The following is a 353-nucleotide window of genomic DNA, read 5'->3' as shown; positions in this document are numbered from 1 at the left end:
GATCATTAGAGGGGTGGAGCTCTGTTGTGTCATGGTGGGGGGGCGGAGCTGTGTCCGGTGATCATTAGGAGGTGGAGCTCTGTTGTGTCATGGTGGGGGGCGGAGCTGTGTCCAGGTTTATCGGAATATGACTGGTTTCTGTGCTGGTCAGATTGCGAAGGTGGAGAAGCTGAAGCCGCTGGAGGTGGAGTTGCGCCGTCTGGAGGATCTTTCTGAATCCATTGTTAATGACTTCGCGTACATGAAGAAGAGGGAGGAAGAGATGAGGGACACCAATGGTGAGATAGTCTCCCCCCCATGTCGTGCCTCCTCCCCCTTGTTGTCCTCCTTCCCCTGAACCCCTCCCCCATGTC

Source organism: Nanorana parkeri, unplaced genomic scaffold (genome assembly GCF_000935625.1).
Source record: "Nanorana parkeri isolate BGI_ZX_2015 unplaced genomic scaffold, ASM93562v1 scaffold2892, whole genome shotgun sequence".
Classification (NCBI taxonomy): Eukaryota; Metazoa; Chordata; class Amphibia; order Anura; family Dicroglossidae; genus Nanorana; species Nanorana parkeri.
This window is presented reverse-complemented; position numbering follows the sequence as displayed.